The sequence below is a fragment of the Myotis lucifugus genome, unplaced genomic scaffold (genome assembly GCF_000147115.1).
Source record: "Myotis lucifugus unplaced genomic scaffold, Myoluc2.0 scaffold_80, whole genome shotgun sequence".
In the NCBI taxonomy this organism is placed as follows: Eukaryota; Metazoa; Chordata; class Mammalia; order Chiroptera; family Vespertilionidae; genus Myotis; species Myotis lucifugus.
Window position 1 is genome coordinate 717,362 of NW_005871128.1, and position 27,343 is coordinate 744,704.

The following is a 27,343-nucleotide window of genomic DNA, read 5'->3' on the forward strand; positions in this document are numbered from 1 at the left end:
CCCCAAATCTCCAGGTTCCTGGGTCAATGATCAACCACTGAGCCACACAATGTAGGCAGATGCAATAGGACGACCACACTACCAAAAGTTTTTGTGATTGGCTATTTGTTTTTAATAAAAAAAGATACCAGGAAAAAACTTAACTTTTAATTCTTAGTAAGACCCCATTCATCATCTTCCTTTTCTCTTTTTTATATTTGTTAATGTCTTGTTCTTTTTTTTTTTCCATTTGTAAGTGCTGGAGGACTTTTACCATAGTAGCTGGAGGCTTTCTCTTTTTATCTTCTCTTTTATGGCCATTATGTGCTGGGGGGAAATAGGTATGGTTGACTTGTCAGAGGGAAGGCTTCAGTGCTTCCAGCTGAGGGAGGCTGCGCTAAGGCAGAGGCTCATGAACTTGAGTGCAAATCAGAATCACCTGGGGTGCTTGTTAAACTACAGCCTGCAGAGCCCACTCCCAGGAATTTCTGACTCAGTAGTGCAGCCCAAGCAGTTCCCAGGCGACGGTGATGCTGCTGGGAGGGAGGTGCTGCGAGAACTCTTTGGGTAAGGACTTTTATTTCACGATTTTGTCTGAGTCTAGCCTTGACCTGTATCTGTGGGGCAAGTGGACTCTCCGGATTCTCCTGATGTAGCAACGCCTTTAAAATATTCACCTCTGCCCTTAATCTCACATATGTTTACAGTAAATATAGGTCATATTTTTCTTTTTTTATTGAGGCATCAATGCTAAACCCATTCTGTGTTAGCGGGGTGGGGTGGGTGGGCGGACAAGAGGCAGAGAATACAGCTGGCCTCTTGTACTTTCCTTTCAGTGATTCAGTTGCGGGTTAGAGAGAATTACTATTTCATCAATAGGGAGTGTTTCTCTACATGAAGATATTTTTCCTTTCAAAGTAATGTCGCCTTGGGGATTTGAAGGTCTACTGAATTCTGAATATTTTACTTGACCTGGATGCATAACTGAATATTTTATCTTGTCAAGTGTACTCGTGTCTATTCAGTGCCTTTGGTAATTCCCTTTCCACCTGTGCTGACTCCAAAGGTGACCTATAAAATGTACGGCAGCTTTGTAATCCCTGTCATCAGGCACCCCTTTAAGTCTGGCCTTTTTAATACCAGTTTTAAATCTTCCTCACTGGTGTGGGAGTCCTTGTGGTCTTTAGCCTCATGATTGCACTCTGACTTACTAACTGGCCTCTGTGACTTGATGCTGAAATAGGAATTTTAGGGGGCTATAGGCAGGTTTAGGGAATTTTTAGAATTGGGGTCCATGGAAAAAACAGAGCTACCGACTGGGAGAAGTTACATTTCCATAAGACAAGAGAGCTGGGAGAAATTAAATTTCCATAAGAAAAGGAAGCAGCAACAGTTACATTTACATAAGACAAAGGAACTGGGAGTAGCCAAAAGGTCTATATTTACAAAGTAAAAAGAAAGAAGAAAGCCCTGAAGGAATAAGAGAACAATGAGGGAGGAGGGCATCACCTGTCCCAGGTCATGTTTGACCTTTGATCTCAGGAGTTACTATAGTAACCAATTCAAAAGGGAATAGTGACCAATCAGAGGGGATATCAGGGCACAGGACCTGCAGCCTTTATAAACCATGGAAACAGGAAATCAGTGGGACTCTTTCCCCCTCCCCACGTGGGAGTCTGGGCTGTAAGATTCTATCCCCTTCCCCGCGTGGGAGTCTACTTGTTCTTCAATAAAATTTCCACCTTTGCTATACCACCTTCCTTCTGAGGATTCACTCAACTCTGTCAAACAAAGAATCCAGGGAACCGTCCTCCTGCCCAGAGGAACACCGCGTGTTCCGGTTCAAAAAATCACATATCAATGCTTCCGTTGAACTGTCTGCTAGACTTTGACATTCAGGTTCCCCCTTGGTTCTGTGCCCTGAAGCCCATGTGAATCCACTTCTGTGCCCGGCTCAGGTCCCAGCACTCCTTCCTAAGTACAGGTCTCCATGTCTCTGTGTTTGGATAGAGCTTGCTAATCTGATGTTATATATGTTAATATGCAAGTCCCCATTCATGGGGAGAGAAGATGTGTTGCCTGTTTAGGAGAACAAAATTCTAACATCTAGTGTTATATTATTGAATTTAGTATTCATACGTATTTCAAGATTATTTGAACTCAATATACAACTGTATATCCATTACCACATGTTTAGTTTCAAGTGAGAAAAAACCCAGCCCAAACTAGCTTAAAGGAAATTAGTTTTATGGTTCACATAAAGGGAGAGATGGAGAGGAAGATGGGCTTTAGGTGTAGCTCAAGGCAAAGTTTCCAGTGGTAACACCGACGTCTAGTTTCTCACGTTCAGTTTTTCAGTTCCATTTCTTCTGGTTGGTTCCTTTCTCCAAGAGGCTTTGCCTTATTCCCGCAGTTCAATCACACACACTCCCACTTCCATCATTGGTGGAAAGAGAGGGCATCCTTCCTCAGCCTCCCAGGGTCCCTGAGACCTGCTCTGGCTGTTCTGACTGGGGTCATGTGTCCACATCTGAGCCAGTCATGTCGGCCTCTGTGGGCAACAAGGCTAAGGGCTCAATGCTAGCAAGTCAGGCCTGAGAGTCTGTGCTGGGAGCTGAGCTAGGAAGAGTCCCAGTCAGAACTTGATGAACTGGCTGCTGAAGAATGGATCTCACACACAAAAAAGAGGCATCCGTCCCATGTGTACTAATCAGAGGATGGCTGAGGTTTTAGAAAACAGATCTTCTCCCGATCCTTAATGTTTACCCTTTCAGACTGTGCCACCAATATTTCTGATGCTCTTTTTTCTTTAGTTGAATACAGAAAAAGAATGCTCTTTGTTGCCATCAACATTTCTGAGGTATATAATATTTAGAGAGAAAGTTTTCACAAGACATAAATTTTTGGTTATTTTGTTTTTTTCTGTGATGCTTATTTAAAATCTGATAAGGACTAGAGTCTAAATGCAAAAAATTAGGGGAGTATAGAAAATAATTACATCAGTGGCAGTTTTAAAAAACACTTTAGTGTTGGTATCAATAGAATATCATATAAGCTTTAAGATCCTTCATGCCAAAAATATGTATAAGGGAACATCAACAAAATTAAATAACCAGAAGCGATAACTCACTCATTTGCAAAAAATAACATCGTTTAATAGGCATATTATTTATCTTTTTATTGAGATATAATTGACATATAGCATTATGTAAGTTTAAGGTGTACAATGTATGGGTTTGATACACATATATTTCAGTATGATTATTACCATAGTATTAGCTAACAATTCAATCACATCACAACATTATCTCTTTTTTTGTATGTATGAGAACATTTAAGATCTCGTCTCTTAGCAACTTTGAAGCATATTATACAGTATTGTGGAATATAATTACCATGCTGTGCATCAGATCTTGGTAATTTATTCATCTTCAAACTTCAAGCGTATATCCTTTGACCTAAATCTCCCCAATGACCCCATCGCCTCCACCAGCATCCCCTGGTAACCCCATTCGACTCTGTTGCTATGAGTTTGGCTTTTTTAGATTCCACATATAAGTGATATAAAAAATTTGTTATATTCTTACATCTTAAGAGATATTTTTTATCCCTGCACAGAGGCATCAGTGTGGTTTGTTTTAAAATAAAGTCCAATTGTTTATTCAACAGACATTCCCCTGACTCATTTCCCATCTCACTTGAAATAAATCCAAGTCCTTACTGGCCCTGTAACTGCTAGCTGGAGTGTCTGCCTCCGTCCTGCTCACTCTCTCTCTCTGTTAAAGCTGCACCAGCCATGAGGGTCATGCCATGCCATGCAGCTTCCCTATGCCCTCCTACTTGTCCCCTTCAATACCTACTGGGCTTGCTCCCTGACTCCCTCCTTCACTGCATGAGTCTCCACTCTAGTTTCATTTCCTGGGAGTCACCTTCCATGCCCACCCTACTTAATATGCCACACCCAACTCAAGGCTCTTCCCCCCCCCACACACACACACCTAAATATATGACTTTATAATCTATTAGAGGCTTGATGCACGGATTGGTGCATCCGGTGGGGTCCCTCAGCCTGGCTTGCACCCTCTCGCAATCTGGGACCTCTCAGGGGATGTCAGAGAGCCAGTTTTGGCCCGATCCCTGCAGGCCTCTAGTATGCATATAAATCTTTGATTAATCTCTTCCCACCCTCCCCCCTTCCCTCTGAGATTCATCAGTCTGTTCCATGCCTGTGCATTGAGCGTCTGCCCCCTGGTGGTCAGTGTGCATCATAGCTAACGGTTGAATGGTCAAATGGTTGAATGGTCGGACACTTAGCATATTAGCCTTTTATTAGTATAGATTACTTCATTTGTCCTTTAATAATTGCTCTCATTTGATGGTCAGCTCCAGAGAAGCAAGGGCATGGGCAGGTGTTTCGGTGCCATACACTGAGCTAGCAGAACCGTTCCTAGGCTATAGCTGACTCTCTGTAATTGTTGAATAAAGCAGTGAAGTAGCTTTGCATTGTATCTGAATTTTTAGGGGTTTGGAAGCACTGTTTTACCACAAGGTGAACATCTGTGGGTCATGCAGAAACATCTTCTGCAGTGAAATAGTGCCAGGATTCTGCTTCACATTGGTTTCCTAGGAGACAGAAATTTTCTTCAGGGATGTGGTTGAATCACTGTTGGAGCCCCTGCTGTCATTTTGACATCTAGACCTGAGAAATGCTTATTTCCTCCCTTTTTTTTGTTAATTCTCACCAGAGAATATTTTTCCATTGATTTTTAGAGAGAGTGGAAGGAAGGGGAAAGAGACAGAAAGAAACATCCATGTGAGAGAGACATGGATTGGTTACCTCCTGCATGTGCCCTAACCAGGGCTGGGTATCAAGCCTGCAATGGAGATAGGTGCCCTTGACCAGAATCAAACCCGGAACCCCTCAGTCTGAGGGCTGATACTCTATGCACTGACCAAACCGGCTAGAGCTTATTATGTTCTCCTTTTTAAGGGTTTTGGTAGTCAAGTTCTTCTTCACAGTAAGGAATTGAAGAATGCTAATACTAATAAACCCTTATATCAGTTTTGATTGTTAAATGGTTTAAATCTTTGCCTTCATAAAACCTATGATTCTGAAAATCTGGAGGGAATAATCAGGAGCTTAGTAAGAGTGAGAACTTTTCGTGAAACCAGAATGGAAACAAGCAATGGTGGCATTATAAAAGACTGGCTCTTCAAAGTTCATTTGTAAATTGAATACTTTTCCCCAATAGACAAGGTAAGCATGCTGGCTAGGTGCATGGCCCAGGCTCCAAAACCACCTAATCCTTCAGCACCGGATGCATCATTGCCGTGATTTAATTTTACTTGCACCCATTCCTTATATTGCTTCTGTGGGGTATTTTGTCGGTGATTGTAGATTTCAGTATCAAGCTCTTCAACTTTCCCTATGTGGGCTACAGGGGACTGGGATTAGAAACTCTCACATAAAACATTTTAGGCGTTTATCCCTCATATTTGTGTAATGAGTACTGGGTGTTCTAAATTAGTTAATATAGCAACTGCATTTTTTCCCAACTGGGAGATTAGGTGAGAGATGACAGCAGATGGGAGCTTCTTTGATGGAAGGTTTAGATTTGAACTTACATAGATATGTATTCATTGTTTGTATAATATTTGAGGATTTGCCTGTGCATATAAAATTAGAAGGAAAAATTGTCACAGATCCAAGAGAAGTAGCCCTGACTGCTACAAATGTTTATTGTGTCATACATGTTAAACAGAAGCATGGGATCAGGGGGAAACATGGAGCTGAGGGGGTTAAGCTGGTTGAAAGTACAGATCTGAGCCCTGGCTGGGTAGCTCAGTTGGTTAGAGCAGTGGTCGGCAAACTGCAGCCCCTTGAGTGTGGCTCTTCCACAAAATAACACATGTGGGCGCGCGTGTACAGTGCAATTGAAACTTCGTGGCCACACTTAAGAGGCCAAAGAGCCGCATGTGGCTCGCGAGCCGCAGTTTGCCGACCATTGGGTTAGAGCATTGTCCTGATACTCCAAGGTTGGGGGTTCAACCCCTGGGTAGGGCACATGTAAAAATCAACCAATGAAGGCATACATAAGTCTAACAGCAAATTGATGTTTCTCTCTCTCTCCTTTCCTTTCTCTCTAAAATCAATATATATATTACAGTGCAGATCTGAGACATTAAATGGAAGGTTAGCTTCCTTTCAGACTTCATAAACTGTGAGGACATATCTATTATTAGATAGTTTTCTAACCCTGCAGCTGACTACATTCTAAGAAAGCATTATTTCAGAAAATCACTCAACTATTTATCTAGAGTTTGAATCTTTGAAAAACTAATTCATAACAGATTGAAAAAGAAGCTTCAGGCAAAGTCATGTGAGAAACATCCTTGAACTCTTACCTGGCAAGTCTATGAGGTTGAGGGTTTTGCTTGCTTTGATCACTGTTGTACCCCAGTGCCTAAAAGGGCACACAGCATATATATGTAATAAACTCAGGGTGGGGCAAAAGTAGGTTTACAGCTGTTTGTATGAAAAAAAAAAAAGATGCAATAATTAATGAATAATGATACAAGAATAAACTGTTTCACATACCCACAACTGTCACCCTACTTTTGCCCCACCCTGTATTTGTTGAATAAGTTGGTGGGACACAGGCCTTCCCCTCAGTAGGGAAGCCAGAGAGAGGTGGTAGCCTCTGTTTCCATACCTGACATCAGGGCCAGGAGCAGGTGACTTAGGTAAACACTCCTGGAGTTCGGGACGAGGAACATCCATGAGTTTAGATGTGATTTACAGTCGCAGTAATGGCATCAGATTTCTGCAATGGTGGTTTCAAGTCTCTGCTTTGGTGGCTGCCAAGTCCTGCAACATCATGGTGGCAGGGTCAGAAGCTGTCTTATCTAACCTCTCCTGGGCCTTGGGTGTGGTTCTCACTGCTTAACATCCCATAGGGTCTGATACTTGTCTAAACCTGTATTTTATTTTATTAATTTATTTTATTATTTATTTTATTTCATTTCATTTTATTTATTTATTTTATTTTATTTTTTAGCTTTCTAATGGGTCCTTGTGGAGGCATTACTTCTTTATGGAAGACGTTAGCCAGAATGGTTTCTGTTGTCTGTATCCAAGAATCTTAACTGATACAGGTAGGAGATAAGAGAGCCGTAGAAGTGAGAAGTAGGATTAGGGGATTAATAGGTAGCATATAAATTTTAATAGACTTTGGGGATTAAAGGGAGCATCTCAAACAAAATTAATATAATTATATGAGTTGTGATTTTTTTTTTGCATGATAAATAATTGCTGAAACACTTGGAATTTATTTCCCCAGTTGGAGATCCTTTTGGACATATGGCTTCTCACAGATCCCACTCGTTTCATTTAATTATAATGTCTTTTTCATTGAGGGTCAATATCTGAAAAGGTGATATGGCAGCTTATTCCTTTCAGCAATACCTTTGAGATTTTTGAAAAGGTTCTTGCTTTTTGCTCAAGATAGTCCAGGCCTCAGAATCAGCCCTCCTTTTTCTCTCTCTTTTTTGGCAGAGCAAGGAGTGCACATAAGTCATACCACTGGTAGGCAATATGACATTGTACGCCTGCGCTCTGAAGTTTGCCTTACTCCACTTTGCTTTTACAAAAGACCTTCATTAGCACTGTTCCAGCTTTTCCCCCTAAAAGCAAGAATCCGCCTTAGCCCGTTTGGCTCAGTGGATAGAGCATGGGCCTTCAGACTGAAGGGTCTTAGGTTCGATTCTGGTCAAGGGCACAGGCCCAGATTGCAGGCTCTATCCCCAGTGTGGGGCGTGCAGGAGGCAGCCGATCAATGATTCTCTCTCATCATTGATGTTTCTAGCTTTCTCTCCCTCTCCCTTCCTCTCTGAAATCAATAAAAACATATATTTTTAAAAAATAACAAAAGGCAAGAATCCTCTTTGGATGTCTTCGATTAGCAACACAGGTACTAATATGGGTCTTTTGTAAAAGTGATGTGATTTAAGTAGAACTTTCAGAAAGTGGGGGACACTCCTTGCTTTATGCTGTTTTAGTTTACGAAAGGTCTCAGAGAAACCCTGGTTTTCCAATAGTTGGGGAAACCTGCACTTGAGTGACTGAGTTGCAAAAGAGTGTCTTTTAAAAATCATGAGTTCACAACGTTTCCAATTTTATAGTAACTTTCCTATGTCCCTCTTTCTTTATTGGAAGGTAACTACTTTCTATTTGTTTTCTTCATAAGATACCCATTTAAATTATTATTTCTTCATGCTCGCTTCAGTAGCACATATACTAAATTGTTATTTCCTCACCCAAACTTTAATTATATTTCCTTCTTTTTGTAATCCTTATATGTTTCTTTGGCATTTTGTAGATATACACTTTCTTGTATTTACTATAGTAATCTAATCTTTTATAATTTTGAGTTTTCTTTACTATGTTCCATTTTTAGATACCTTTATTTATCAAAGAATCAAGATATTTTGATAAGATGTTATAAAACATGAAATTACAATAATTGTTAATTTTCCCCAAATTGCTGTTTGCTGATGCATTGCTTTACAAAAATGTTCCCCAAATAGCTTAAATGTTAAATATTTTAAAGAGCGAAGTGTTTTCATTATCTGTATATTATTTTTTACTAAGTAACTATGCGTTTTGTTAAATTGGATTGCATGTAGTATTAGCAGTACATTCTACATCCATGAGTGAATGAATAAAACTTGTACACTCCCTACACTCCAATTTATCAGAAATTTGGAACAATTTGGGATTGAAATTGTGTAATTAGTTTGGCTTCATCGCAGCCACGTTTTAGACATGAAAGAACAGAGCTCGCCAAGAGTAATAACCAGTCCGTGGCAGCCCTGTCGGATGGGCAGACAGCGCTAATTCTGGCTAAGTGTCCTCTTCCAGACCTCTTGGAAGCACAGCGGGTATAATATTAAAAACTGGAACAAAACACAACAGCTCAGAATTATATGGAGGTTGACAATAATAGAGTAAGAAACTAGCATGATGCTGAGTTTAATTTGTAAATAAATCTTAAAGCATTATTTTTGTAGGACAAATGATTGGTTTGCAAATTCTACAGCAGTGGTTATATCTGGTGAATAGAATTTCCTAGAGTGGTATTATTTGTAGCCCTTTTACTCTAAGTTTAAATATCTTTTTGGAATTAAAAACCTAGAAGAAGAAAATCGTGAGGTTGGTCCTTATTTTCTTGACTGAAAAGTAAAGGGTGTCCCAAAATTCACGCAAGAAGTAATTTTGATAGAAAACACAGGTTTATAATTAAAAATTGTAAATTTTTTATTGATTCATAAAGTATACAGTAGGGTTATGTATGGAATAGCATATTGGGTAAATGGCCTCCACGGCACAAAAACTGGATTATCATGTCGAGATAGCGAGCACCATTAACTGTTATTGCCTTAGCAGCCACATTTCGGTCATGGAAAATTTCAACAAAAGAGTGCATATATGCCAGCAAAGCCGTGGAGGCCATTTACCCGATGTGCTATTCCATACATAACCCTACTGTATACTTTATGAATCAATAAAAAATTTACAATTTTTAATTATAAACCTGCGTTTTCTATCAAAATTACTTCTTGCATAAATTTTGGGACACCCTTTATATTTATTTTGAATTTTATTTTGCTTTGAAGGAAGTTCTATGATACCCTGCACCTGAGAGGATAACCTCATATTCTCTCTTTCCTTAAAATAGTAAGACATATAGCTGGGGAGCATGACATACCACCCTAATTTCACCTATGATATAGGAAATTGTTGGTAGTGCTACTGGCCTGTAAATGTTGCAAAGAGAATCTGCAATTGATGAAATTAGCACCTTCACACCTATTCCTGTCATAACAGTGTAAAGCATGTAGAAGTCTTTTTAGAGAAAGTGCAATATATATTCAATAAAGTGAATGTTGAATATTTGAGGTTGCTGTGCCACCATTTCAGTGATCTTTCTGGTATTGTTATCAGCAAGATGACAAGACCTTGGTTCTTGTCTTCTTGAAGGAAAGATTTCAATCAAGAGACAAAGTGTAGAAAAGCAAGCAAGGATTTATTGGCCAAAGTAAAAACACACTTAGGACAGTGAAACAAGGCAGGGAGGACGTAGAAGAAGCAACAGGAGAGCTGAGACTGGGCTGCCTTCCCTCACTGGGCGGTCAGAGAAAAAGGGGAGCTTGGAGACAGGGTCAGGGGGTTAGTTAGCCCAGGATGAGTTGCTGCTGCCCATTGCTCCCCTGGTTGCAATTCTTATGGGGTCCCTTAGAGGTTAGGGGATACTTGCCTGTGGGGGAAGCAGAAGGGGAAGGGAATGGCAGGGACATGCCCCTTGCAGGGAGAGTTTGCTCTGGGCCCTTCATCCTGAGCATATTTCTCTCTCTCTCTCTTGCAGGTGGAAATATTAGGGGAAGTTTCAGGGGAGGGTCTCAATAGAATATTCCTCAGCTTTCCAGGTGTTCTCTTTCAGGGTGGTGGTCTCCACTGATTGGTCAGTGCCAGGGCAGGGGGTCATTAATCAAGGCAGCTGGACCTGAGGCAGCCAGAGCATCACTTTGGTTTTGCTGCTTTTCTGGGCCTGGAATTGAAAGACAATGAAAGCCTTATCTTTAGGGAGGAAAAGGTCAGGGCATCTAAGCCACATGATCAGGGCTTTGCTAGGGGAGGATAGGGGGTGGGGGTGAGGCTCTTGTTTTCGCAGTTTAGCCCCTTGCTACGCATTTGGGGCTTTCTGCCCTGGTGAGTTTCTGTAACTGGCCCATTATCCTTGCTCTACTCCCTTGCTCTGCCCCTGTCTGCCTAACTGTCTATAACAGTATAGTCACTTGTGCTCATACAAATATATTGTTTTCCTTTCCATAGCTATTCACTAACAGCTAACAAACTATAAGAACGAACTATTTGTCTTGCGATCGATTTATCTACATTATATAAAGAGCCATGCTTTTTCTTAGGAACAGAAAAAATCTTGCTTTGCCCTTGGTTAGGGGCTTTGAAAAACCAATTCTTCCTTTTTTCTTTGAGCTGCCAGTGTGCTGACATTAAGTGGGGCTGCTCGCCTGTCCTGCACGGCCTCTCTTGCAGCATGCAGTCAGTCCCTTTGCAGAGCAATTTGTGAAAGGAAGTCAGTGCTCTTCCCTATAGATTCAGAGAAGAGACGATGCTTTTTGAGACAATGTGAGCCAATCTGCCGTATCCATGACTTTCTGAGAAGTCCTAGGGAAGGAGGGAGAAAAGAGAACATTTTTGAATTGTTAGCAATTTCCAGTTAGCTGAGAAAATTGGTTCTAATTTTCCAATTCAGCTGAGCAAGAAGGAAGGTAGTGGTTCCCGCACTTTAACATGACTCAGAATCGCCAGGAGGGCTGTTAAAATACTTATGTCTAGGCCACCCCTAAAAGTTCTGACTCAGTAGGTCTAAGGAATTACATTTCTCAAAAATACCTGGTGATTCCCATGCTATTGGTCTGAGCACCACATTCTGGGAACCATTGCATTAAAAAATAGGTACTCTAGCCCTGGCCAGGTGACTCAGTTGGTTGGAGCATTATTTGGTGCCCCCAAAAGATTACAGGTTTGATTCCAGGTCAGGGCACATACCTAGGCTAGGGTGCATAGGGTAGGCAACAGATCAATGTTTCTTATTCATCTCTCTCTCTCTCTCTCTCTCTCTCTCTCTCTCTCCCTCCCTGTCTCCCCCTCCCTCTCCCTCATCTCCCTTCTCTCTCAAATCAATAAAATAATTTTAAAATCCTCTCTCCTTCTCCCCTTCCTCCTCCTCCTCCTCCTCCTCCTCCTCCTCCTCCTCCTCCTCCTCCTTCTTCTTCTTTTTCTCCTTCTTCTTCTTCTTCTTCTTCTTCTTCTTCTTCTTCTTCTTCCTCTCTCTCTCTCTCCCTCTCTCCCTCACCTTTCTTCTCTCTCAAATAAATAAAGAAATTTTAAAAAAGACATCTGTCTGGTTCAGTGTGGAACTCCAATGCCTAGTAGTAGATTGTAAATAAAATACTGAAAAAATGGATGAATGAAATAATGGATTGTTGTAAAATCTACCTCTAATGTCAAAAATATCAATCTGACAATGTAGTAGTTTAAGTTGTTTTGACTTACTCAGAGTCTGTCTTAAGCAGGTAAATAGCTCAACTGTGTTTAAAAAATATGTAAATAAAAGTATCTCTGGAAAATACTTATTACTAGAGGCCCGGTGCACAAAATTTGTGCAGTGGGAGGCAGGGGTCTTTCAGCCTGGTCTGCGCCCTCTCTCAGTCTGGGAGCCCTTGCTCCTTACTGCCCCACCTGCTCTCTATCGTGGAGGTGGGAGAGGCTCCCACCACTGCTGCTGCGCTTGCCAGCCATGAGCCTGTGAGCCCATGAGCCCGGCTTCTGGCTGAGCAGCGCTCCCCATGGGAGCTCACTGACCACCAGGGAGCAGCTCCTGTATTGAGCGTCTGCCCCCTGGTGGTCAGTGTGTGTCATAGTGACCAGTCAACTGGTTGTTCGGTCGCTTAGGCTTTTATATATATACTAGAGACCCAGTGCACAAAAATTTGTGCACTTGGGGGGGAGGGGGGGTCCCTCAGCCCGGCCTGTGCCCTCTCGCAGTCTGGGACCCCTCGGGAGATAACGACCTGCTGGCTTAGGCCTGCTCCCGGGTGGCAGAGGACAGGCCCAATCCCTAGGTGCAGCCCCTGGTAGGGCTCAGAGTAGGGCCGATTGGGGAGTTGGGGCGCCACCCCCTGTCATGCACAGAGCAGGGCGGATCAGGAGGTTGCGATGCCACCCTCAGTCACGCTCAGGGTAGGGCCAATTGGGGGGCTGGGGCGCCTTCCCCTGTCATGAACAGAGCAGGGCGGATAGGGAGGTTATGGCCCCACCCCCTGTCACACACAGAGCCGCAGGGCAATCAGGGGGTTTGGTCGCTGCCCCCTGGCACGCTGATCCTGGTTCCGGGAGGCCTCGCGGCTCCGCTGATCCTGGTGCTGGGAGGCATATTACCCTTTTACTATATAGGATAGAGGCCTGGTGCATGGGTGGGGGCCGGCTGGTTTGCCCTGAAGGGTGTCCTGGATCAGGGTGGGGGTCCCCACTGGGGTGCCTGGCCAGCCTGGGTGAGAGGATGATGGCTGTTTGCAGCTGGTCACACCCCCTTCAGGGTGGGGGTCCCCACTGGGGTGCCTGGCCAGCCTGGATGAGGGGATGATGGCTTTTGCAGCTGGTCACACCCCCTTCAGGGTGGGGGTCCCCAGTGGGGTGCCTGGCCAGCCTGGGTGATGGGCTGAGGGCCATTTTCAGGCTGGCGGGTGACTGAAGCTCCCAACCTGTCCTTTATTCTTTTTTTTTTATTCTGGGCCAGCTTTAGCTCTGAGGCTTGGCTCCAGCTCTGGGATCCCGGCTGGCTGAAAGCAGGTACTGGGTTTGTTAGGGTTCTATAATTGAAACAATGTTACAGTCTTGCTGGCTGAACCCCGGATGGCTGAAAGCAGGTTTCTGGGGTTTTTTTTTAGCTTCTATATTTGTAAAAATGTTTCAAACTGCAAGCTCAGAGGCCGGCAGCGGCAGGCGGGGAACCTTAGCTTCCTCCTTCACTGGAGCAAGCAAGCCTCCTGTTTGCTTCAGTGCCTGGCTGCTGGCCGCCATCTTGGTTGGCAGTTAATTTGCATATCGCCCTGATTAGCCAATGGGAAGGATAGCGGAGGTACAGCTAATTTCCATGTTTGTCTATTATTAGATAGGATATAGATAGCTCCTTCTGTATCCCCACCCCTACTTTACAGAAAAAGTTCCTTAATGCTCTTTGTCTTCTTACTTCCCCACCCCCATTCTCATTAATCCCATGCTGTTTCTTTATTCACACTGGAATATAAAGCAGCTGATTACAGCTTGTTATGTTAACTTTTCTAAGGAAGACATGAATTTTAAAATCAAAGTTTATTCATTCCTATTAAGTTAACACGTGTTCATTTTGAAAAAAATAGTAAAAATATTAGATTAAAAGGAAGAAAAATGAGCACTTTTTTAAAAAAAAATAAAACCAGAGATGACTCCCATTAACACTGTAGTTTGTTTTCTCCCAATCTCCTGCTCTGAATTTTTCTACCTAATTATGATCAATAGTATATATAATGTTACACCATATGTAAAGGTTTCCAACTGATCACACACTAGGTTAGTCACAGAATATAAAAATCAAAAGCATGTAAAGAGGAAAAGCATGCATAATCTTGTTATTCAGCAGTAATACTAATATTTTAACTAATTCCCTTGTAGCCTTTTTGTCTTGGCATCCATTTAACATAGCTGAGATCATCTTCCGTTCAGTATCGTTAAGGAAGGAACATTCATAGTCAAATACATAGCAGGTGTCATAAAAAAGGCTCGTCGGTGACAGATAACATCTGGCATAGAATGATTTATTAGTCTTTCCAAGTTAAAATAAAAGTAACTGGGTGTTTAAGATCATTCAAAGATAATAAAAGTATAACCTATGTTTTTAGGTAATGAAAATTGCCATATTGAAGTCCTGTGGCTCCCTTTCTATGTGCAGTGAGGGAAGGAGAGGGATTTGACTCTACAACCCTCCCAGCACAGTCACAATGACAATGTGTGAAACTGAATGGAGCCAATTACTGTTTTAATTGGTTACTATGGTAGGCAAGATAGTTCATTTGAAATCTAAACCATGTGGAATGAGATACATAATTCCTGGTATGCAAAAGAGGTTGTAGGATAAGATGCTAATGTAAGCCCTCTGAGCCAGATTTTGTAAGTTTATAAAATATGCCAATAACATGTGGTTCAACTGAGTTCTGAAGTTTAAAAAAAAACTCCACAAAAAACAGCCTATTTCTTTTTGGTTCCTGGTCTTTTATTCATTCCTTATTTGTTTATTTAAAATATTTTTTTATTCATTCCTTATATTTTTGTGTTATTTTATTTTATTTTAATTCAAAGAGAGTTGATGGTAACCTTCCTAAACCATAACATAGCTGAGAGTGTCTTTTGGTAGCATTCCATATGAAAGAAAATTAAGCTGGTTATGAACTTTGTGAAGTAGCAGCTATCCCTTTCTGTAGTTCTACTGTTCTTGGGCCCCTTCCTATTCTTGCAGCTGAAAGTCTAAGGAAAGCATGTCTTTATTCTTATTGGCAACACCTTCAAAAATTTGTTCTGAATATATCAAGAACATTTCTTACATATTTATACACTTTAAATCTGAACACACATATCATTTTTCAGCCCTGAAACTGAAACAGGAATGTTTAGGGGTGAAAAAAGACAGGTTTAGGAAATTTTAAAAATTAAGGGGACCATGGAAAAAGCACAGGGCTGCAGAGCAGCAGAAGGTATATTTCCATAGAATAGGGGAGCTGAAAAGCTGCAACAGGCATGTTTCCATAGAATGAGGGAGCTGGGAACAGCAAAAGGTCTATATTTACAAAATAAAGGAAGGAAGCCCTTCATCCAGAAGAAGAAGGAGAAAGCCCAAAGGGAATAGGAAAACAATAAGGAAGGAGGGGAGGAAAACCTCACATGGGACCTTTGAGCTCAAGAGTTGCTATAGTAACTAGTCCAAGGAATAGTGACCAATCAGAAGGGATATTAAGGCACAAAGATCTGCAGCCTTTATAAGCCATGGAAACAGGGACTGGGTGGGACTCTTTCCCCCTCCCCACGTGGGAGTCTGTGCTGTGAGATTCTTTCCCCTTCCCCATGTGAAAGTCTGTACTTGTTCTTCAATAAATTTTCGCCTTTGCTATACCATCTTCCATCCGTGGATTCATTCTTCGACTCCCATGGACAAAGAGCCTGAGAAACAATTCTGCCCAGGGGAACACCACGTGTTCCAGTCCAAAAATTCCATTCAAAACCTTTTTTTAAAATTATATATTGGTATTCTAATTTTTCTGGCTTCTTATTGAGTATTAGCCATTCTGTACAAGACCCTGTTCTTCTAGCTGTTGGAGATGCCACAGTGTGCATGATAAAGAGATCCTTGTTTTAGTGGATCTTACAGTCATCCTGTCAGGAAGAGATGGGCAATAAACAAGGGTGTAAAAATCAGGGTTAGTTGATTGAAAGTACTGATGAGAGAAGAGGAAGAGGGTGGTCAATGTTAAAGAATCATGAGACAAATTCTCTTTACAAAGGTAACATTTGAGTGGAAGCATGAGGGGTATTATTAAGCAATGTCACCGCAATAAGTTAAAAAAAAAAATTTAAAAACCAGGCTCGACCTGTAGTTGGGTTAATGGGTTGGAGCTATCATTGTTCTTGAAGGATTGATGGCATGGAGATTCTAAGTTGAGTGAACTGAAAAAATTAAAGGTGCTCATGAGTAAATGAGATAGTTACTGTGATTTTGAATTTGGAGGGGTTGTCACTATAACAAAATCCAGGGTATGACCATGTGCTTGGCCAATGTGGGATTTAAAAGGAAAAAAAATCACTGGTGCTTGAAAGGTCAATGAAATGTAAGGCCAAAAGAAATCACCCAAATGAATTTTGATAATCAAGAATAATTGCATAAAGCACAGCATAGGAAATATAGTCAGTAACCCTACCTAATAAAGACGGAATATGCAAATTGACCATCACTTTGCGACAAAGATGGTGGAGCCCATAGCCACAAGATGGTGGCGCCCAGTCTCCTCAGCACCACCGGAGTCCCCCAGCCCATTAAGCCCTTGCCACGGGGGCAAGGGGCAAGCAGTGCCCCAGTCCCCCATGACGAGCAGACAGCAGGGCGCTGCTTGCCCCTCGCCATGGCACCAAGGGGCAAGCAGGCCCCCTCAGCGAGCAAACAGCTGGGCCCTGCATGCCCCTGGCCACAGCGCTGAGGGGCAAGCAGGCCCCCGCAGAGAGCAGACAGCAGGGTCCCTGCAGCAAGCAAACAGCAGGGCCCTGTTGCCCCTGGCTATGGCAGCAAGGGGAAAGCATGCCCCCACAGAGAGCAGACACCAGGGCCTGTGGTGGCGTCAAGCAGGCAGGTCTGCAGAGAGCAGAGAACCACAGGGCGCGGGTCTAAGCCATCAGTAGGACATCCCCTGAGGGCTCCCAGATTGGAGAGGGTGCAGGTCGGGCTGAGGGACTCCCCCGCCCCCCGTGCAAGAATTTCGTGCACCGGGCCTCTAGTATTGTAAGAACTGTGTATGGTGCCAGTGGGTAGTGGAAATACTGGGGAGAACACTTACTTCATAAAGTATAGGATTGTCTAACCACAATGCTCTACACCAGGAACTAATATAAAATAATATGTAATGTAAACTAATTTAAGAAAATTAAATAAAGAAAATAAATGAAACATATTCCATGATAGATGAAAAAAATGAAAGAATAATTGCAGGAATATCAGTGGAGAGGGAGATGCCGCCTTGTACAAAAAATATGTAGATGACACATAAAGGAAGGTAGTAAATGGCAGAATTGTAGAACATGCTTTACAGAGAGGATGAGATTTGTGAAAGAAAAAGAACAAAAAAAGTTTTGGAAATTGCAATGTGAAACAAAGAGAAAATTGGCATATCTCTATGCACTGTTATTTTGGTGTGTGAAATAAAAAGCAGGCTGGAAGGAGACTTGTCTGTGGATGGTGAGCACAGTACAATATACAGATGATGTATTATAGAATTGTACACTTGAAACCTACACAATATCATTAACCAATGTCACCCCAATAAATTAATTTTTTTTTAAGAATCAGGCTTGGCATTAAAAAGTTATACGTTAGGGCTCACCCTTGGGAAAATTTTCAGTAAGGACAACATACAGAAAAGATTCTGGTAACCGACAATGAATCCCAGAGGGTAGAGGAAGATTTGAGAGAGCTTGGACTTGAGCCAGTGTTTTCTATCTTACCTAATAAATATAATCTTTTTCTGTATTTATCATTTTGTGCTTTGACTTCCAAATCAAATATTTAAATTTCTAAAGCATTAATTCTGCTTTTTGCTCCTTGTTATGTATATTTGAGTTATCCTATTGTGTTTGTTGTTGTTGTTGTTTTATTCCTTGACACCCTCTCTCTTTTACTCATCCTGATTTATCCTTGTTTTGACATTTTCACTTCTTAAGGATTTCTGCTTTGACCAATAAATAATGGCTTCTGGAATCTATTGAGATTGCCTAATGTTTTCCTATACTTATCTTGGCTTCTTTTGGAGATGTGTTTCTCCTCTGTATTTTCAGAATGATGCTCCCCATCCCTTCATTATGTGATTTTATTCCATAATTAAGGAATAGTCCATCAGGATTTTGGTCCTGCTCCAATAACCCCTAGGTCAGGAAAACACAATATGCTCAGTTGCACTCTAACTGGGTACGCCCTTGTGCCAAAGGTGACCCCACACAGATGTCAGAAAACAGAGAACTAGCAAGGCCCTAAGAGCTCTGCCCAAGATGTATGCTAATTAAGTTACACAGACTGTTTCATCTTGAATTTGAAGCAGGGAGTAGAGGGGACTGACAAGTCTGTTGGGAAAGAGTTGACCAGTTCTTAGTGAGAAGATAGTGGGTTACCAAAAGAGATACTGCAGGCCATGAAAACAAGTAGTTTGTTCCCAGTCTGCTTCATTTACCAAGGCTTGCCTGTTTCATTTAACTCATGCTTATATCAAACCTTATTTTTAGGTAGTCTGACTTGTATAGGTTTTCACATTTACAGACTAAGGGTAGGTTGACATATGTAGTTTCTAATAATTGTTTCAAATTTCCCCTTTGGGGGAATTTCTAGTCTCACAAAATGTGGGAAGGGATGCCATTTATGGTACACTGTTTTGTAAATGCTGCAAGCTATGCTGCTCACTGCCTCCATGGCCTTCATGATGACAAACATTAGTGTAATACAAATTAAGAAATCTTGAGTTAAAAATACTTCTATTTAAAATTAACCTATTTTTTAGTCACTTGAGCACAGAATCTTGTATTATATTTGATTACTTTTGTGCAATATTTATTGGTACTATGTATGGTAGTTATTTAGAACATATGTACTTGGGAAATTGCTGACTCAGCCAATTCCTTGTGTCCCAAAGACTTATTTCTTTGGCATCTATGTTGGATTAACATGGGGCCTTCCAGGAACCATGCTGCACTAGGATAAAATAAATAAGTATATGAGTAACTTCAATTCTCAGAATGGCCTGCATTTGGGGACTTTTTCTCTTTCTGCCAAGTCTACCTTGCATTATAGGAACTGTGATTCCCAGTAAGCAGTGTGCCAATTCCAATCACCTTCCCACCAAGTTCATTCTCTTTGTTTTGTTTTTGTGTTTTTCTTTCCCACAAGCATTTTTGTCTTTCAATGGTTCAAGAAGAGAAGATAGATTTAAGTATAAAAAAGAGACGAGTCCACTGTTGCCTTAAATACGGAGCCATGAGGTGAAAAAATGTCTGCCTTTCATTTTGGTTATTTAATTAGAATTCAAAAAAGGAAAGCAGACGGGATCTTTCAAAACATTTTAAAGCAATAAATTTACTGTCATCAGAAAATGGGTTCTTCATTGGGATTTCCAATCCAGTTCCATTGACTTTAAAATTAGTGCAGATCTTGCCATGATTCTGTGATTGAATGGATGATCAGCCCCCTCCCCTTTTATATACTAGTATATATCATTTTCTATATATCTTTATTGATTTCAGAGAGGAAAAGAGGAGAGAGAGAGAGAGGGAGAGAGAGAGAAAGAGAAACATTAATGATGAGAGAGAATCATTGATTGGCTGCTTTCTGCACGCCCCCCAACGGGGATCGAACCTGCAACCCGGGCATGTGCCCTTGACTGGAATTAAACCCAGGACCCTTCATTCCACAGGCAGAAACTCTATCCACTGAGCCAAACCAGCCAGGGCTGATCAGCCCCTTTTAATGTGGGGTTCTGCTTTCAAACTGTGTGTGTGTGTGTGTGTGTGTGTGTGTGTGTGTGACTTTCTAAGTATCTCAGGGAGACATTAACAGGATTTGTGCATAACTGCCTGTCAAAAAATCAAATTGGATTTCTCATCTGAGACCTGCTTTTAATGGAATCAGCTTTTAAGACCTGCTTTTAATGGAATCAGCTTTTAAGTTTAAAAACTGACATTGAATATGAAATTTTACACGTAAGAGAATGGATGGGAAATTGTAAATATGGGATAGAGTGGTTTCAAAAGAACTGAAAACATATCCTATAGTGGTTACATATATACATACATCCCCTCCCACAAATATAAACATAATATTATATGGCTCTGTACATATAAGGTATAGGAGGGTATGCATGTTTGCATAAACCAACTCTTTTTTTAAATATATATTTTTATTGACTTCAGAGAGGAAGGGAGAGGGAGAGAGAGATAGAAACATCAGTGAGAGAGAATCACTGATGGGCTGCCTCCCACATGCCCCCCACTGAGGACTGAGCTCGCAACCCAGGCCCTTGACAGGAATTGAACCCAGGACCCTTAAGTCCTCAGGCCGATGCTCTATCCACTGAGCCAAACTAGCCATGGCAAACTAACTCTTTCTTTTAAAATATTTCTTTATATCCAGAAACAGTCAAATCAAGAAAATTATTAAGAACAATCAAGAAATAAAACCCAAACTGTTAGTGGATATTAAATAATGGGAAAAAAACGGAATGGTTTAAAAAGCTGAGATAACATAAGAAATACTATAAAATTAAATGAAAAAGGAGAAAATAACATGTTTTTGTAATGTTAATCAACATATTTGTCTGTTTTTAATTTAAAACTGAACTTATTAATAATATTTTGATTGATGTATGAAACCAATCAATTGCTTTGGCATCATATGCAAACAAGTTATTCCTCAATAATCTTAGGAAGGAAAGACTCTCTGGGAATGAGAAAGGGAGTGACCAGGTACTTATATACCAGAGAAAGCGCATAATGAGTGGTTTTAGTGTTGCTTATTGAAATGAGAATACTCTTGAAGTTTCCGTAAAACATTTTATAAACCCAGCTAAAATGTGAATGACTAATCAAAACAAACGAACAAAAAAAGATGTAGATCTTATTTAATTGCATTTTGGAATCATTGGATTCTGCAATCTATTTTTAAGAATAACCTTTTTCCACTGGGGTTTTCTGAGAATGAATGAGAAAGCTGCAGTGATCTATTAGTGACTGTTATTAAAAATAATGGGAACTGTGTTTGGGTGTCCCCTGGTTTCCTCTGAGTTCTCTACGGATTGAAAGGAGAGCTAGGTAAAGTGGAGGGGAATAGTGATCATCTTTTTCTAGCATGTTCAGGAAAATAAAATTTTCATTTACTCTAAATTCATGGGGCAGGATATGATCTTCTCCTCTCCCCCGCTTGTGGAGAGCGGCTACAGTGTTTGGACAGGTTCAAGTCTTGGACTGATGAGAGGGCACAGTCTTCTCATTGCCACGAGCAAGTCCCAGCTTGGCGGGCAGCGCCCTCCCAGCACAATTATAGCCAACAGCTGTAGTTGTAAGCTTGAACCTATGGTCCGAACATGTGGCCCCACGTGTTTGAGTGATGCGGGCTTGATAGAGTTCAAGCGCATGTAATTGAGTAGTATCAAAACCCAGGAGAATGTTGTAAACATCTTGATCACGCCCTTACTTTGCCTCGTGGCATCTGCTATAAAATAAAGACACGGCTTGTGGGTTTTGTCGCTGTCACTCCATCAGAGAAGCAGCGTCCCACCGAGACCCAGCTTTCATTCTCTTGTCCGTCTTTTCTCAATCCTTCACCGCCCCCACTCAGGTTCACCCTTGGCCGTGCTGTTGGGGCACACCCCGTACACATCACTCCTGCCTGAGGCTTCAAGTAGAGGAAATGAGCTTTTTCTTTATTTCCAAAGTGAAAAATCAACACTAGCAGAGTTTGCTTAATCTATTCCAGTTAAAGCTTTTCTCGGAAGATTAGAAGATATTTCTGTGGGATGTGGAGGGCATAGAAAAGGGCAAGATCATCAGAAATATTTTTAAAATATACTTTCTTGGGGTAATGACGTACTGTTTACCATTTATACCAGTAGAAGCTATTTCTTTAGAAAGAATATCTGGACCCTACATAAAAGCAATGAGGAGAACATGAATGTGGAGGTTGTAGGATAACTCATGTAATAGCCTGCCTACCTTCTGAACTTTCACTTAGTATTTCAATATTCAGTAAGACAGATATTTAATGTTTGAAATATGATAGACCAAGGGATATTTATAGTACATGGTACTGGTTCTATGGAAATTTGTCACTTGGTTCCATTAGTTCTACATGTGAACTAGCAGAACACACTTACCATCAAGGTATAAATGGAGCACAATGGACACCCTGAGGTTCTCTTACAACCTATCACTTACAGGTCCCCTTGGATTCTTCCCCAGTAACACCACCATTTCAGTCACTTCTGCAGAAATGACTCTCCAACTAAAAAAAGTAGTGAATAATCCTTACTGTGTTATGCACTATTCTAAGTACTTTACACAAATAAGTCTTTTAAAAAATCCACCCGAGGATGCATGCTCTGTTATGATTCCAGTGTGGAAGGCGGAATTAGATGTTCCCGGAATTCCCTTCTTCTGGTCTCCATGTTGTTGTGTAATCCCCGCTCACTGAGTACAGGTGGAGCCTGTGGCTTGCTTCAAACCAGTTAACATGGCAAAGGTGGAGGGATTTTGCAGGTAAAATTAAGGTCTAATCAGCTGACACTCAGTTAATCAGAAGGGAGACTATCCCAGGTAGGCCTGCCTTCATCAGCTGAGCCCTTAGAAAGAGGGCCGTGCTTTCCCTGAGGGAAGAGACTGGAAGGAGGCGGGCCCTCTCCCGCCTGCCTTGAAGCTAGAAGCCATTTGTGAACAGTCTGCGGAAAGACACAGTCTTCCAAGCTGAGGGTTTCAGTTTTACACCCGCGAGAAACTGAAGTCTGCCAACAGCTTTGGGGAGGACTCCCAACTCTGGAAGAGGATGGAACCTGATCGACATCACTAGGTTTGTGGCAACTTGTTACATAGCAATAGATAATCGATACATCCCATTTTACAGTCAAGAAAACTAAAGAATTTACTTGCACTCCGTTGTAGCTAGTTCTATGGGGGACCGAGAGTCAGTCCCAGGCAGCCAGAACCCAGAGCTGCACGGATAACCACTTTGCTGTAATTTCAAAAACTGATGGAAGACTCAGCAACATGAGCATATGTCAAATATACAGCATTGAGTATATATATGATGCCTATTAAAAACTATATCAAGTAGTAAAACCTTCCAACAAAGCCACATAATTTTGAGGAGAAATAGATTTGTTTTCTAGATGTTGGATTTAAGCAGGGAATATTTTTATTATCGCAGGCTACTGCAATATAAAATAGAATATTCTGCAAATTATAGATTGCTGATTAAATTGTATTAACACTTCTTTTCCTCAAAAAGCTTTTCATTTCTATATGCCCAATCCACTTGACAGTTTCGATAAAATTTCTGCTTAATTATATTTTATATAATAAAATGAAAATCTATTTTTTAAAAGAAATACTTATGTAGAATCAGCGGTGTTAAGGAGCAAAATTATTTTGGGGGAGTGTAAAAGGTAACTCATGGAAGTATTTTTAAGTAGCATAACTTTCTAAAGCAAGGAGTTTCACAAGGGTTGTTTTTGACACTTAAAATTCCTTCATATTTAAAACTTGAAAGACCAATTTTTTAAATCCTTTGGTATGTAACTGAAAGTCTTAGTTAATTAAAATTAAAAGGTCTATTATAAAAAGATAGGCTGTGAGCAATTTTACTTCAACTATAAATTGCTTTCTTGGGAGTTAATATCTGAATAATGTTTCTATGTTAAGCCATTAATTAAAGCAAGCTGTTTGATCTATATGTTACAATTATGGTTAATGAATGTTATTAAAAAGTAAATATCTTTCAAGGACTGGACTTTAGTGCTAGGATTGTTAGAGTGATAAGCCCACTAGCAAAATAACTCCAACACTGCTACAAATGTTTTGTTTAAAGCCATGCTATTTCTGTAATTAACTACTGATGTAGCACACCTTTGATAAGCCCCAACCTCAGTCCCACCTGTAGTAAGATACTAATTAAACACTTGTGGAGTTTCCACTACACAATGAAGTGACCACTACAAAGTCACAAAGTGTACTGATAAAAAAAGTGACTCAAGCACATAGACAACCTTTTGCAATCCTATATGTAGGAACACAGTTAGATGCCCCTGAGACACCAGTGGAGGGAGGTAGTTTGATGATTCAGAGTATTTGTCTTGATATCTGCTTATCAAATTAATAACCCAGTCTTCCTTGAATATTTACTCTGCATGGCATTATATTGACTTCTCTTTGCATAGTCTCATTGGTTAGGTAGAAACTGCATAAACTAGTAGTTCAATTAGTTGACAGCATAAAGATTTTACCACAAGTAAACAAAATAAATTGAATTCTAAAATATTAAGGATGAATTCTAAAATATTAAGGATGGTTAGCATTAAAGATTTCCACTCACCATCAGTTCTTCCCCTCAACTTTTCCTCTTCCCCTACTGTACCACTCATCTCTCCCTAGCCCCTAATTTCTAGGAGAATCTTCTTTTGCCACCATGGCCCAAGGTTAGGTATATGTAACTCAATGAAGAAACAAATCCTGAGGTTAAGTGAATGGTGAAGTTTTCTCTGGAACACCATTTGAGGGCACTAGTGAGATCTCTTTATATGCTGACTATTAGAGGGTTTTCCAATGAATAGTTCTTTTTTTATTTTTTAATATGTTTTTATTGATTTCAGAGAGGAAGGGAGAGGGAGAGAGAGAAACATTAATGATGAGAGAAAATCATTGATCGGCTGCCTCCTGCAGGCTCCACACTGAGGATCAAGCAGGTAACCTGGGCATGTGCCCTGACCAGGAATGGAACCCTGACCTCCTGGTTATAGGTTGATGCTCAATCACTGAGCCACACTGGCTGGGCGAATGAATAGTTCTTTACAGGACTAACCTGTACAGTAAGCCATTTCTTTTTGACTTTCGTATTCAATTGTGGCACATCACAGGCCACTGAAATCTTTGATTCATTTTGTCTCCTTATCTGTGCAACAGAGTAATGACCTTGACATCTTCTTTTGAATTATTTTTAATGTTTTGAAGATACTGCTATGGATGCCAGACAGGTCTTTCTTATATAATGCTTCTAGTCAATCAATATTCAACTCTCCAACTGAAAAATGACAATGTCATTATAAACTACTAGTAAATGAAGTTTATTTGCAAAGCCAAATGCAGAGGTAAAGTAAGATTATGCAAAAGTGGTCTCTCATTCTCAGTCAAGTACTTAGCAGAATTATGTTATCAAATGAGGCTGCTCTTAAGTGAGGGCTTAACCTAGAACAGTGGTCGGCAAACTGTGGCTCACGAGCCACATGCGGCTCTTTGGCCCCTTTAGTGTGGCCACGAAGTTTCAATCGCACTGTACGTGCGCGCATGTGGTATTTTGTGGAAGAGCCACACTCAAGGGGCCGCAGTTTGCTGACCACTGGCCTAGAACATACACAGCTTGCATAAATTCTAGATCAGTGTAGTTCCTCATATGACATTCCCTCTCTTCTGGAAATGGAAAAATCCTAGAAATGTCAGGGGGAAATACGAGAATTCTCATTATTATCTCTAAAGTAGGACTAACTTAAATAAAAGCATTTATGTTAAATAAACCACCTTATTTTATTTGCCTATAGATTTGTTTCTCCTATTATTCATCATTGGCATAAAATTATGTGCCAATTGTTTTATGGCTCATCATTTCTGTATTTCCTGTAACAATTCCATTTTAATTTGATTTATTAACTAAATTTCTAAGTAACATGAGGCTCAATGTTCCATGCTGAGGATCCATCAAAGATTGCCTCTCTATGAAGTCTCTCTCCTTGACAAGGCTGCCTTACTTTCATTGCAATGATTCTTAAAACACTGATTACATGACAGATAAGTACTGTGAGTATAGCACGGTGACTATAGTTAACAATACTCTATGTTTACAACTTACTAAGAGTAAATCTTACAAGTTCTCATCACAAGAAAGATAAATTTGCAACTGTGTGAAGGTGGCTGTTAACTAAACTTATTATGGTAATCATTTAGTAATATATGCATATATCAATGTTATACACCTAAAACGAATACAGTGTTATATGCCAGTGATGTCTTGATTTAAAAAAATGTACCCCATCTCTTATGCCCTGTTCTAAATATCATATATGCATTCATTTAAATATCACAATAGTTCTATGAAGTTAGTAGTAGTATCCAATTTATAGATGAGAAAGGCATATTATAGAGAGTTTAAGATCACACATGAGGTGGTGGATCAGAGATTTGAACTTGGTTACTAACTCCAGAGCTCCCACGTTTAATTGCTAGATGATTCCTATGGACTGAATTATGTCCCCCTAAAATTCATGTTCAAAGCCTGACCCAAAGGCTGTATTTATACATAGGGCTTTCAGGAGGTAATTAAGGGCTAAATGAGGTCATAAGGATGGGGTCCTAATCTAATAGAATTGGTGGCTTTATAAGAAGGAGTGAGCTCTCCTACTCTTCACAAGCACAGGACTATAAGGCAGAGAACCCAACCATGCTGGGGCCCTGATCTCAAACTGCCAGCCTCCAGAGCTGTGAGAAAATCAATTTGTCCAGTCTATGGTATTTGGTTAGGGTAGCCTAAACTGTCTAAACCAGCTATTTTTTCCTAAAATGTGGATTGTAATTTAATATATGTTTCAGTGTTATATTTTTTGTAAACTTCTTGAATGGTATTAGTATCTTTATATATATATACCAGAGGCCCCATGCATGGATTCGTGTACATTGAAAATAAATTAATTAGAAGGTGGCCAGTGGGGTAGGACTGAACGAGATGGGCCAGACACACCCTGGAGCCAACCTCCCCCAGTGCCTCCCCGGCCGGTCGCACCTGGGGTGGCACTGTGGCTCCAAGGGCATCTGTAGAGTGGGCAGGGTCCCTCCAGCAGGTGGGGTCCCTCAGCCTGGCCTGCAGGGATCAGGCCAAAACCGGCTCTCTGACATCCCCCGAGGGGTCCCGGAGTGCTAGCGGGCACTCTGCAAAGTTGCTGTTGCTCAGCAGCTCCTGCGTTGAGCGCCCCCTGGTGGTCAGTTCGCATCATACCTACTGGCCAGTCGTCGGTAGGCCAGTCACTTAGGCTTTTGTATATATAGACTAGTGGGGTCTCTCTGCCTGGCCTGTGGGGATTGGGCCGAAACCAGCTCTCCAATATCCCATGAGGGGTCTGGGATTGCAAGAGGGCACAGGCCAAGGGACCCCACCGGTGCACAATCAGGGCTGGGGAGGGACCATGAGAGGGTTCC